Source organism: Trachypithecus francoisi, unplaced genomic scaffold, assembly GCF_009764315.1.
Source record: "Trachypithecus francoisi isolate TF-2019V2 unplaced genomic scaffold, Tfra_2.0 Lachesis_group16, whole genome shotgun sequence".
Lineage (NCBI taxonomy): Eukaryota > Metazoa > Chordata > Mammalia > Primates > Cercopithecidae > Trachypithecus > Trachypithecus francoisi.
Window position 1 is genome coordinate 81,180,535 of NW_022681461.1, and position 11,938 is coordinate 81,192,472.

Below are 11,938 nucleotides of genomic sequence, written 5' to 3' on the forward strand. Positions count from 1 at the left end.
GCAAGAGCCTGTCCTATTGGGGTGTTGGGTTTAAATGCCTAGAGCAGTGAAAGGAGCTGTGTCTCAGCTGTGCATTTTACTGGTTGGGTGATGTGGCGAAATCGCTTACCTCCTCAGAGCCTCAGTTTCATACTCTGCAAAACGGGGGTCACACCGCTTACTGCATAGGGCTGTGGAGGATCATATGGGAAGGAATTCAACTACAAGCGTCAGCACAGGGCCTGGCATGGCCAAAGCTCTCAGCCCTCCACAGGGTGCTGATGTAAGTTCCCAAGCAGCCTTCTTCCTGCCAACACCAGCAGGCAGGCAGCTCACACAGGCATCTTGACAGCATCAGGCAGCACATGATCTCCCCTGGTCACCTCAGGAAGGCTTCAAGGCAGGGTTACATTCGGGCAAAGCGAGTCCAATTGCAGCCTTTGTCTTTATCAGCCTGAGCAGCAACACAGTCTTGGGGGACAGGGCAGTGACATTCCAATTCTCTGACGGCACACTCAAGGGAGGGGATTCTTGGAAAGAAATGAGGGTTGCAGGGGGCAGACCCGCTTTGCTGCAGCTTTTTCTGCTTCCCTTGCATTTTCCTTTTGGGGAATTTCCATTTGCATCTCCCTCTGTTTCCAAGGCCTCCTAGGAGAGGAGGAGAGCTGCTTCTGTTTTCTGGCCTTTGTGATTCTGAAGAGCAGCTGAGGCACCAAGGGGTTGGTGGGGTGGGAGGAGTTGTGACTGGGTTCCAGTGCCCCTCCCTGGGTGATCTACTTCTTGTGTCACAGGAAACCCTGACAGGGTAGGGGGAATACATGGCTTCTACCACGTATGGAAGTGGGCAAACATCCAGACATCGAGGATTGTTATGAGTGAATTTTTGGGCTCCCTTCCACCCAGTTCATAGGTTGAAGCCTTAACCTCCAGTATGATGATTAGGAGGTGGGTTGTTTGGGAGGTAATTCGATTTAGATGAAGTTGTAAAGATGGAGCCCCCACGATGGGATTCACGCCTTATGAGAAGAGACTCTAGAGAGAAGTCTGTCCGTCATAAGAGCATACAGTGATAAGATGGCTGTTTGCAAGCCAGAAAGTGGGGCCTCAACAGGAATCAAATCAGCCTGCACCTTGATTTTGGACTTCCAGCATCCAGAATTGTGAGAAATAAATGTCTGTTGTTTAAATACCCAGCGCGAGAAGACTAAGACAAATACTGAGAGCAGAATTTTCAAGAGAAGCAAGGCATTCCTGTCCTTTGAAGTTCCCATCTGTTTTCCAGCTATATAAACACCACAGAGTGCGTGCTAAGTATGTTTGCTGTGTGAATGCAAGAACTCTCCTCTGGGAAAAGTCACACACAAGCTACTTCACCCATTGCCTGACACAAAGGCAGCTTCCCCCTTGAGTAATCTGGGATTGAAAATCAGTTCATTCAGCTATAAGCTCACCCAACAAACACCAAAGTCAGCAACTGTGAGTAGTGCACTCTGTCCCTGCCTTTAATAAGTGAACAACGCAACTATCTTCTAGATGAGTTGATCACTTTGTAATTTTGTAATGGAAACCCACAAAGGAGACCTCCAATAATGAGAACTTCGTCTGTAGCATGGTCTGGGCCACTCCTCCCATAGAGCATGAAGCTCTCCAAGGTCTTCAGATTGGCGGTGGGAGAACGTGACTTTGAGCTTTCAGCTTTTTATCTCTCTAAAATGGGACAGAAAATCTCAGCTCTGACATTCTCTGTGGGATTCCAGAACAACTTCCTTTTGTCTTGGTTTCCCCATCTACGAAAAGAAATAGTCACAGCACCTACTACCTCATAGGTTTCTGGTAAGGATGGAATGAGTAATGCCTATGAGGGTGCCTTGCCAAATGTGCTACAGGTGTTGTTTGTGTGTTTTAGGGCCAAAAACCCACCTTGAAGCACGCACCCTTCATGGGAATTGCCCTTAACTGATTGGATGACCGCAGGCAAATTAAATGAATTCACAGGGCCTCAGTTTCCTCTTCCATGAGAGGTCATTTTGAGGTCTTTCAAAGGGTTGTGAGAATTAAAACAAGGGCGCCCAGCACCATGCCCGCCACGCACACACGAGGTGTTCAATAAGTGGTTCTCTCCCCTGCACCACGTCTGGACCTCATTTCTCCACAGAGTGGGTGGTAGGAATTTTCCAAATCGGCTCGATGTCCCCACTCCATCGCTTCATGCACTGGCCCATGACACACCCACAGTTTGGTCAAGTGCAGACTTGGAGAAACTTGGGGGAGAACGGAACCTAAGGCCCAGCCCCGCGCACGCGCGCCGCGGCCGTCGCCCAGAGCAGCGTCTGCTAGTTACCTTTCACCTACTTCGCCGCGACTCGCTGCGCGGGGTAACTCCAGGTCAGACTCGGGGCCTCGCGCGCTTGCGCGCCGCCCGCCGCGGCTGGGCGTCCGGAGCTTTTATCTTGTGATGGTTTCGGTTCCGCTCTCAAATGGAGGGTGTCAGCTTTGCATACGTGCCCTAATTTCTGGGTCTGGGGCGACATTGGGCCCTCTGAGCTGTCACCCTGGCCCTGACGTCCCATTACCCCTCATTTCTTCCTTCCCCCATCTGTTGTCACGCTCTCCCTTTTCCCACAGCTGGCCCCTATTCAGCTGTGCCGATTGCCCCACATCCCTTCTTCCCGCAAAAGGCAGACGGGAAAGGAGCTCTGTCTGGCCTATTCCAGACAGAGCTCCGCGCTTCCGAGCCGAGCACACGCCTGCGGAAGAGCCACGTGGGCGCAAACTAAGTGTTCCCATTCCTGCTGGGGAGGGGCCAGACCTAAAGACTGGGTTTCAAATAAGAAGGAGCACATTTTCTGGTTTTTGTCTCCCAGATGGCTACGTTGAAGACAGCTGGGGCTGCCGCACGCCTCGGGGTTACTGTCGGGCACCCGGCGGGCGGGGCCGGCGCTGGGGCGGGGGAGGGCTTCCCCGCCCTCAGAAACCACATTCGCAGAAACGCTTTTAACTGTTTGGCAGGGTTTCGAGTTCCCAACCACAGCACCCTCAGTGATGGTTTTCAGAAGACTTTGTTAGCTTCTCTGCTCCCGAGACCCATCCTTCGCTGACATCCCATCGATTTGGGAGCAGGAAAAAACAGATTCCTGCAAAATACCTCTTCTTCCGGTGCCCTATACCCCTCTCTATCTACTTCGGGTCCCTGCAGTCCAGCAACAACCCCGAACGAGTGAAGGGAGGAGACATCGGTTTGTCCAGGCTCTGCCACCGACGGGTGATTTGGGTTAAGTCCGTCTCCAGTGGCATTGTCTTCAACTGTAAAACATGAGGGTTAGTCCAAACCCTTCAGCATTTAAGTTAGGTGATGAATCCTAAGATTTTGCAATTCTGTGGTGTCATGTCTCCTCCATTTCAGATAGGGCCCGCAGGGAATGTTGTTAAGGACAACCGCCATCAAAGTTATAAGTTTGTTCTGTGATTGGACAGTTTGAGGTCTTCTAGATTTCTTTGGCATGACGCATAACTATTTCAAGATACTAACATTTGGGCAGGGAGTGGTGGCTCAGGCCTGTAGTCCTAGCACTTTGGGGGGCCGAGGCGGGCAGATCACTTGAGGTCAGGAGTTAGAGACCAGCCTGGCCAACATGGTGAAACCCCATCTCTACTAAAAATATAAAAATTAGCCGGGCGTGGCGGCACATGCCTGTAATCCCAGCTACTCAGGAGGCTGAGGCAGAAGAATCGCTTGAACCCAGGAGGCGGAGGTTGCAGTGAGCTGAGATCATGCCACTGCACTCCAGCCTGGGCAGCAGAGGGAGACTCCTCAAAAAAAAAAAAAAAAAAAAAGATATTAACATTTAAGGTTAAGAATGTAGGTCATTTCCCCAAAGAACTAACAGACTCGAGGGCACACACCCCAAATTTTATTTCTTTGACTCTGTCATAGCCCCCAGAACAGTGTATAATGTAACCCATTGTTGTGGATTTACTCTTAATGAATAAAATAAAATTTGTGACTAGCAGGGATGGGGTCCTATGCTTTCATTTTAATATGAATAGAGTTTTTTAAAACTCACAGATAAATGTATCACATGAGAAAAAAATACAAAGACTGAACATAGAGCAGCAATGTTAATCTGATAAATCGTAAATGAGTCTATACATTTTAATAGAGATTAGTATAAAGACCTGTAATTAGTTTTTTAAAAAAAACTACCAACATCATTATAAGGAGAATGGAAATAATGTCCCAATAAATAAGGAGCTTCCTTATATTTCTACCTTATGTAATCCTCATGATGATGCTGTGAGTTAACTGAAAACACAATTATGGTTTCCATTTCACAGAGGAAGAAACTGCAGCTTAGAGAAGTTAAGCACCTTTCCCAAGGTCATGCAGCTAGCATGTGATAGAACTGAATCCAGCTGGGCGTAGTGGCTCATGCCTGTAATCCCAGCACTTTGGGAGGCTGAGGCAGGTGGATTGCCTGAGGTCAGGAGTTCGAGACCAGCCTGGCTAACATGGGGAAACCCCGTCTCTACTAAAAATACAAAAAAAATTAGCCAGGCATGATGGCACACACCTGTAGTCTCAGCTACTTGGGAGGCTGAGGCAGAAGAGTCACTTGAACCCAGGAAGTAGAGGTTGCAGTGAGCTGAGATTGTGCCACTGCACTCCAGCTTGGACGACAGAGCAAGACTCTGTCAAAACAAAAAACAAAAACAAAACAAAACAAAAAAAACCCTGAATCCAGGGTTCCTAAGGCCAGATGTTCTGCTTTAGGAGAGTGCATTTCAGTAATGTGTTTGTGTGTGTATGTGTTGGGAATGGGGGAAGATGGGGTAGTGGAGAGACCAAATTTGTCTAGAAGTGGGAGAAGACATGGGCATTTGTAAGTATTACTATTACATCTAATGTTTCTTGAATTTTTAATGTTCCAGATACTGGGTTAGCATCATGTATGCATTAATTCATTTAATTCTTCTAACAATTTTATGAGATAAATAGTATTGTGGTCTCTTTTAGTGCAATCAATGATATCGTTGATTAAATAAGAGAACTGAGTTGCCTAAATTCTCATAAGAAGTGGTGAAGCAAGATCCACCCTGGGATTGACTCCAGAACTTAAAGGGAACCTTTGTTTTAGGGGCTTCCACTGGCTGAAAACCAGGAAAGAATGAGCAATAAATACAATTTGGGTTCAAGGAGCCAAAGGCACCTCAGATTTCATAACTAGAAATCCAGGGTAAAGAATATAGTGGGTGATTTTGCTCTCCTGTGTTCTGATCAGATCCCACCTGGAAGGCTGGGCTCAGGTCTGGACATCGTGTATGAAGACATCTGCAATTGGCTCCCTCAGGGAGGAGTTGCACTTGTCTCCTCTAATCTCTGTCATCACCTTGGGATACTTCAGATTCATAAGGCCAAGCATAACATATGAGGCAGTGTGGTGTATGAAAACAGTGAAGGATTTGGCATCAGACTGACATGGTCCCATGGTCTTGACTCTGCTCACCCCTTCCCAACTAGATGACCTTGAGTGTATTCTTTAATCTCTCTGGTTCTCAGTTTTCCCAGTTATAAAATTGGGTGGAATCAGACCTACCTTGCAGTACTGCTGTGAGAACTAATTGAGATAATGTGTGTTTAATAACCACCCTTGGCCAGGTGCAGTGGCTCACACCTGTAATCCCAACACTTTGGGAGGCAGAGGCAGGTGAATCATTTGAGGTCGGGAGTTCAAGACCAACCTGGCCAACATGGTGAAACCCCGTTTCTACTAAAAATACAAAAATTAGCCTGGCATAGTGGCTCATGCCTGCAATTCCAGCCACTCAGGAGGCTGAGACACGAGTCTCGCTTGAACCCAGGAGGCGGAGGTTGCAGTGAGCCAAGATCATGTGCCACTTCACTCCAGCCTGGGCGACAGAGCCAGACTCTAACTCCAAGAAGAAGAAAAAAATCCTCTTTTCCATCTACATACAAACACAAATGAGAATGAGTTTAATTTCTGACCAATAATTTAATGAAGTCCTTAAAAAGGATAATTTTTTAATCTTTAGCAAGGTTTTTGAGTGACAGAAGTAGTGGTCTTTAAAAGTTTAGCCAGGTTTTTCTTTTTTCTTTCTCTCTTTTTTTTTTTTTTTTTTTGGAGACAAGGTCTTGCTCTGTTGCCCAGGCTGTTGCACAGTGTTGCACTCATGACTCACTGCATCCTCAACCACCTGAGCTCAAGTAATCCTCCTGTCTCAGCCTCCTGAGTAGCTGGGACCACAGGTGCATGCCACTGCACCTAATTTTTTAATTTTGGTAGAGACAGAGTCTCAATACATTGCTCAGGCTGGTCTCAAACTCCTGACCTCAAATGATCCTCCCACCTCGGCCTCCCAAAGTGTTGGGATTACAGGTGTAAGACACTGCACCCAGCTGGCCAGATTTTTAAACAGCTGGTTAGAGAGAACTTAATGGATTGTTCTGCATTATGAAACAAGAATTTGGAGTCTGGAGCAATCTGGAATGAAGGCGTAAGGAGGAAAGATAGTGGGGGTTATGGTCTGAATGCATGTGTTTTCCCAAAATTAACATGTTTCAATTTAATCTCCAATGCAAGAGTATTAAGACATGGGGTCTTCGGGAAGTGATTAGGTCATGGGGAGAGATCCCTTATGAATGGGATTAGTGCCCTTATAAAAAGGACTAAGGGAGCTTATTTGTCCCTTCCACCATGTTAGGACACAGTGGGAAGGTACCATCTATGAATCAGAAAGTGGGCCCTCATCTGAACATGACCATCCTGGTACCATGATCTTGGACTTCTCAGCCTCCAGAACTGTGAGCAATAAATTTCTATTGTTTATTAATTACCCAGCATAAGATATTTTGGTATAGCAGCCTGAATGGACTGAGATACTAGGAAAAAGGAAGAGAGAGAAAGATTAAGGAATTCAGCAGGAGGCCAGATCTTAAAATGTGGACCTGGTCCAAGGCCTTAAAGAATAGATATGACTGATACTGAATTTAAAGTTGACTGGGTTCCGGGAGGTGGAGGTTGTGGTGAGTTGAGATCGCACCATTGCACTCCAGCCTGGGCAACAAGAGTGAAACTCCATCTCAAAAATATGTATATATTTTAAAAAATTGATTGGGTTCTTGTAATGTAAAACCTCCTTTTCTCCAAACTTTAGTAAATGTCACTACATATGTGAATGCCTCGATAAGTTTCGTGTGAATATTAATTTGAATTAAACATCTGTAAGACACAATGTGAACCACAGCAAAACAATCCCTTATGAGAATAATTCTGAAGAAGCTGGTGTTGGGAGCCTGAGCTAGTCAAGAAATATAAGGAACCCTTTGGAATTCAAAGAACTCTTTGGAAGATTATGTGGTTTACCATAATCCATAGAAAAGGAGGTCTAAACCACTTATCTCCATCTGAGGGGTCAGGATAACTCCAGCTGACATCTGAATTTCAGATGTAAGGAACCTGGCATAGAGTAGGCACTTTTGATCAAAAAGTAGAATTTAAACAATTTAATTGATCTAATCCTTATGGAACTTTTCTTAATGCCAGGAACAGTTCTAAGCACTTTACATATATAGCACTTTTAATCCTCATTCTAACTCCATATGTACTATTATTACCCCACTTGAAAGATGCATACACTGAGTCACAGAGAACGTACCACGGTTAGCAAGTGGTGATACCAAAGTTCAAATACAGGCATTTCTGTGTTCTAACTAATAACTATTCTGGTCTCTGTAACTGTAGCTGGTGTTACTCTGCACTGCCAAGCTGATGCAAGACTCCCTGTCCTCTGGGTGTAGGAACAATTTTAAGCATATTGACCACTGATTATAGAGGAGGTTCCACCAGGCCAGGAAGTTATCAGGAGGGGAGGAAGTGGAGAAGTAGCTTCAAGCCTGGAGACTTTCTGCCCATGGAGTATGCCCGTTGTGGCCAAGGAAGACATTCTCTATCCTGGCTGTTTGTTCCCTAAGCTAGAAATTATCTCAAGGAGATAGTAATGTGCAAAAAGTGATTGACTTTCCTGGCTGAGATGTCCTGAGGGGGATGGAAGTAAACAGACTTTGAAGGGATGGGATACTTAGGATGGCTGGAAGGCAGACCAGGGGCTCTAAGGGGATACAAGAGAGGGCACTGCAAGGGAACAGTGATGTCACCAGGATACAGGGTCCCCCGAAGCCAAGGGAAGCAGCAGCTTAGTGGCTGGTAGGACTGTGCCACCCTTTTCCACTCCTAGCACTCACCCTCACTCCAGGAAACCTCAGATGGGCTCTTCAGGCTTTTGAGAGATGCCAAGGATCATGCAATTGGCTTGGAGGGAAAAACATTATGGAAACCTAGGAGATGCTTGGCAGAGATGCCCCTGCCCCCGCCCCTCCCCCCACCAAAAAAAAAAGCTCTTTGCGGGAATTGTGGCCATAGATTGCCATTTGTTGGAAGACCCAAAGAAAGCTAGTATAGTAAAACAGACCCAAGTGTGGAGACTGTTGTTAATTAATTTTTCTAAGCCTCACTTATCTCAAGTATAAAATGAGGATAATGACACCTACCTCACAGGGCTATTTATAAGATAAAATCAGAAAATGCAGGTGAGGCTGCTCTGAAACTATAAATACACCACAGAAATGTTATTTGCATTGCTGAGATAAACAGTGTTTGGAACATTGTTCATAATCAGTCAACTCAATTTCCAGCTACATTTTGGTAGTCAAAATCCAATCCCACCCCCAAAGAGAAATCAGTGTCCCCTCATCAAAACAGAAAAGAAAAACACTTCGATTTGTGATTGGCTTTCATCAGCTTATTCCCAACAGATATTCCATAATTTTTTACACTGGATCTTTCCCCTGTGCTGCTAGCTACAAAGAGAGATTAGATGAGCCATCTGGCTGATGGGGAAAGTGCTCTCTCATCTTTTAAAGTATCTTCCTCATCCATCAAAGGGCTCATCGTGATTGGATGCTTTTCTCATTTGCTCTCTCTTTTCTTCCTCTGGCAAGTCTCTGTGCCTTTCAAATTGTAAATAATTTCCCAGTCAGAGATTACCTTCTCTTGGGCCCTCCTGCACCCACCCCATCAACTGTCCTTTAGCTACTGCTGCATTTTTTCCTGTCATATTCTGGCACCCCCAAGCTCCCAAATAAAGATATTTAATAGCCATTCCCGCTCTGTAACAAGAAATCAATATACTAAAGGAAAATATAGATTCTGGGGATGGAACAAAAAGGTTCTAGGAAGCAGAATATCTGTCGCCTACATAAATTGTGCCAAGGCTTCTCATAAATGAGACAGTAAGTTCAAAGTTTCCCCTTTGATCTCTTTCACTTCATAGACATTAAAGGTAAAGGGCTATGACTCCTTGTTTTGTACTCATTTGCTAGATTCAGTTACCAAATACATTTATGAGAAATATAGGAATTAAAAAACCTACAACTTGGAAACATCAGTCATGAATGCAACATCATTAAAAGGCAAGTTAATTATAATCAGAGTGTAAAAACGGTGGGCCTGAGGAAAAGATATTATCCTTTTTAAAGTTGATATAAATGAAGTCTACAAACTGATAAACACTCAAAGCAGTCAATGTAGGCTATTTTATTCTCGAACCTGCTGCTGCTTGGACGTTTACCAAGTCCACTCTTCCATCCATAACCAGGATTTAATAATAGCTATAATTATTAAATATTTGTTCTGAGCATTGGGCTAGCATCTTATGTACTTTATCTTTTTCAGTCTTCATAATAATATCTTGTGAAGTATCAGCCTTGAAGATGAGGAAGTGGAGGTGATGGGCTGTTAACCACTTTGCCCAAACTCCCCATTCTGATATGGGCTGGCATGTGAACTCAACTTGTCTAACTCCAAAGTTCAGGCTCCGAAGTACTATTCAGCATTCCTTCCCTCATTCCTGACATTGTATCTTCATTCAAATTTCCCCTCCATATTTGGTTTCTGTACTCCTCACTCTAATAAATAACTTTTATAAATATTGCTTTCTTGAACAAAGCCAACAGTTGTAATTATAATAAAAACAACAATATCAGCTATCATTGGAAGGTTTACTGAATGTCTGTCCCTGAGCTGGACCCTCACAAACACAGTTAAATTCAGATTTGAGGAATCCCATACTCACATCTCTTCTTCATTATCATCAATCAGGAAATCAGGAAAGAAAAATGAGAGAAAAGCAAAACAACATTGGACTGAGAATCAGAAGTCCTAGAATTCTTTACTTGCAAAATTAAAATAACAGTCACTTTCTGTTTACTTCACAAAGTAATTGTGAGGCTTAAATTAGATAACGCATTTAATCGTGCTTTGTAAACTGGTCAGATCTCTACAAGATGTTACAGTGAGCTATGTCAGTATTTAGTGTGTGATCTTGGCAAGCCATCATCTCTGAAGCTTGGTTTCATCACGTGAAATGGAAATCATAGTTCCTACCACTCAAGGTTGTTGTGAGGATTAAGGACTGCCTGGTCCACAGGGCAGGGTAATTGAATCTGTATTTCACTGATACTCTTTTAAAGTTTGTTTTCAAGACTGCTTCCTTTCCAAGTGCTTTTCTTTCTCTTGTTCCTAGTTATATTCTAGCAATTTCTTCCACTCTCATCCCTGAGTTGAAGCACTCAGCTTTCTGGCCACCTCTGCATTTGTTATAGGATGGAAAGTCTTGACTGTGAGTTGTCCAGGTTCTTGGCACATTGAACAAAGAATTGAACAAAATGCACAAACAAAGCAACAAAAGAATGAAGCAATGAGAGAAGACAGAAACAATGAAAGTGCAGATTTATTAAGGCAGAAGTTCACTCTCCACAGAGTGGGAGCAGGCTCCAGCAAGTGGCTCTAGAACCCAAACTAAATGTTCTTCTACTTGAGATGGAGTCTCACTCTGTCACCCAGGCTGGAGTACAATGGTGTGATCTCAGTTCACTGCAACATCCACCTCCCGGTTGAAGCGATTCTCCTGCCTCAGCCTCCTGAGTAGCTGGGATCACAGGTGTGCACCACCACACCAGACTAATTTCTGGTTTTTTTGCTTTCTTTTTTTTTTTTTTTTGGTAGAGATGGAGTTTCAACGTGTTGGCCAGGCTAGTCTCCAACTCCTGGCCTCAAGTGATCCGCCCACCTCAGCCTCCCAAGGTGCTGGGATTACAGGTGTGAGCCACCAAGCATGGCAGGATTGCCATGTTCTTTAGGGTTTTTATTAAACTAAAAGAATTTGGTAACACCCCTAGGTGCCCTTTAGAGGCCTCCAATTGATTACACCCTATGAAGAATTGGCCTGTGGCCAACCAAAGGCTGAAGTGAAGACTTGGCCTGTGGTCAATCAGAGGCCAAAGTGGAAACTTCTATCTTGTTATCACAAGAGTGAGGATGTGGCCTGTGTGCTGCCTAATCTTGCCTAGAACTGGCTGCACCAGCTGTTCTTTTGCTCCTGCCTTAACCCTTGGTTACCCTAATTGCCTATTTTCCTGCCTTACGTTCACTTGCTTAAGGAGCCAACTGGCACACAGAAGCCCAACCATCACTTTACCTAGAAGACACCCACACCTCTAGTCTGTGATACCAAACTCCCCAGTTTCTAACTTTTTTCTTTTCTGAGATCTTCTAGCCCCATGCTTGAGATCTGTTACAATCCAGCTTCTGATTTAGCAGGGCTGGGGTTGAGCCTGATTTTGCAGTTCTAGCCAGCTTCCAGGTGATGTCCATACTGCTGGCCCATGAACTACACTTGAGAAGCGAGGATCTAGCTTACATGCTACACTAGAAATCACCTGACCAGCATCTCTCAGCAACTGTAGTCTTCGCAACCATTTACTGGATCTTTTCAACAAGGCTATCATAGGCTCTTAACCCTCTGGACTTGTGTGACAGAAGCCACTAGGCTCCTCCTAATTCCATCTCTTTCTCAATGGTGACAGAGCTTCTTCTGCCCCCAT

The 11,938-nt window shown here is 44.7% G+C and overlaps 1 long non-coding RNA gene across 1 annotated transcript; it reads left to right on the top strand.

The window, feature by feature from the left end:
* The first annotated feature begins 2,341 nt into the window (after positions 1-2,341).
* On the top strand, positions 2,342-9,950 carry LOC117099397. Its single transcript, XR_004443800.1, has 3 exons — positions 2,342-3,297; positions 6,700-6,799; positions 9,729-9,950. It is a non-coding gene; the product is annotated as an uncharacterized LOC117099397 (long non-coding RNA).
* The last annotated feature ends 1,988 nt before the right edge of the window (positions 9,951-11,938 follow it).